Raw genomic sequence first — 1,986 nt, forward strand, 5'->3', positions numbered from 1 at the left:
AAGTCAAAAGTCAAAAGTTGTTTTCTTCTTCTTCTTCTTCTTCTTCTTCTTTTCCTTTCGTTTCGTGAACCGATATTAACGGGGGAATTAATGGCCGAAAGCTGTATATATATATATATATATCGCTTCATCGTAGAATCGTGGATGAAAAGATACAAGGTGACGGAGTGCTTCCTCCTTCTTTCTAATTTATGAGTTCCTGTTACTCTCGCGATCCGCTATCCGTCGAAAAATCGAGCCGAGAACAACGCGGGAATCGAGAGAAACCGCGATTAACGTTTCGTCACTCACGGTACCCCTTACGCGAAACAGAGAATCGAGAGAGAGAGAGAGAGTCTCTCCCCCTCTCCCCACNTCTGCAAAGGTTCGAAACCACTGTTTCGAGGCATTTTAGCGGTCGCGGACCGTGAAGCAGTGAAATCGCGCGATTCGTTGTTTGCCGGCCCCTCCGCGCCCAGAGGAGAGGAGAGGAGAGGAGAGAGGAGAGCTCGTCTAGCTCGGCTAGCCGTGCTTCGTATCGACGCTTGTACAGGTGTACGTACGTGGTTGAGCGTAGGTGTACACGTGTGCACGTGAGATACAAACCAGCCGACCTTGCACCTACCCTCGCCCACCCGGCAAAGCCGATCTGCCTATTGATTACGGGGGCGCACACTTGCCAATTTATCCGTAGGCAGAAAACAACACGCGAGCGTGCCTGTACGTGACAATGGGAAAGCAGGAAACCCCGATTTCGTGCAATCAATGAGCACCGGTGGCGGCAACGCCGAGACCCGCTGCATGCTGGATTAATCCTCGTCTCTGCGCGAAGCTATATTTTTTCTTTTTCCATCTTCTCTTTTCCTCCTTCGCCTTCCTCTTTACACTTATACTCTTTCGACGCAGGTTGTTCGACGCCACCCCTAATCGCTCGCGCTTGCCTCGATTTGCTTAACCCCCCTTTCTCTTACGCGCAGCAGCAACCAGTTCTCGAATCGAAGTAATCGCAAAGTCGATTGGACGCGCCGCCGATTGCTCTCGAGACGATTGCCCATTTCTCCCCAAAGTTTTTCGCCTTTCCCCCTTCCTTCGATCTCGCCCCGCGTTCGATCTTCTTTTTCCCAATCCGATATTATTATTATTTCCCCCTTTGTCAATTAATTATCGCGCTGTATTCAAATCTCTCTCTCTTTCTTTGTGTGTGTGTTCGATTAAACTGCTTTCGAGGATTACTAATTTTAATTTCGATTCATCGATTCTATTAATCTCGCTTTTCATTAATTTTATTAAAAAAAAGGTGGATGAAGTTAAATATTTTGTATTTTGCATTCGACTCGAGAAATTCGAATTGTTAATTGTCTCGTTAATTTGTCCTGCTCGAACTCGTATAGATCGCTGGTATAGAAGGTTAACGTTCTCTCACGGTGCAACGTGAAAGTAGAATTCGTTGGAAGCGTCTTGTTCGAGGAGACTCGTTGAAAAGATTGCAGTAATTAATAATAGTTGTTCGATCGAATGATATTCGTAGGAACAAATCTATATTCGATGCGATATTTACGCAATGGTTATCGAGGATATATTTTTCCACTTTCCGTAATAGCGTTGTGATACACGCTCAACTATACGATTTAAATGTAAACGGTGAGTTTACACTCCCATCACGTCTCCTATCACCGAGTTAAATAGAATTTGAACGTGCTCGTGAACGGATCGTGGCCATATTGCAACTGCAACGCGTAATGTAAATCAAGTCTGGAAACGTAACGTATTACAACTAACACTTTCCCTTTGTGCCCGACATAAATTTAATCATCCGGTTGCAGATTTCGGTTGCAAACTTGTTTCATAACGTAAACGAACTACTGTACCATGGATTATTATTTGGGATCAAACTTCTGAACGATGCATTTATTCCTATAATTCAGGGGAATATCGGATTGAAACGATTGAAAAAGAAAAATCAACGTGTAACCAAGTATTTTTTTTTTTTTTTTTTACTATTTTTTT

General features: G+C 43.8%; 1 protein-coding gene across 1 annotated transcript in view; it reads right to left on the reverse strand.

The window, feature by feature from the left end:
- LOC102680808 (transcription factor kayak, isoforms A/B/F-like) overlaps positions 1–1,986 on the reverse strand; it is a 39,895-nt gene that overhangs the window by 21,333 nt on the left and 16,576 nt on the right. The window lies entirely within an intron of this gene.

The sequence above is a fragment of the Apis dorsata genome, unplaced genomic scaffold, assembly GCF_000469605.1.
Source record: "Apis dorsata unplaced genomic scaffold, Apis dorsata 1.3 scaffold_429, whole genome shotgun sequence".
Taxonomy (NCBI): Eukaryota; Metazoa; Arthropoda; class Insecta; order Hymenoptera; family Apidae; genus Apis; species Apis dorsata.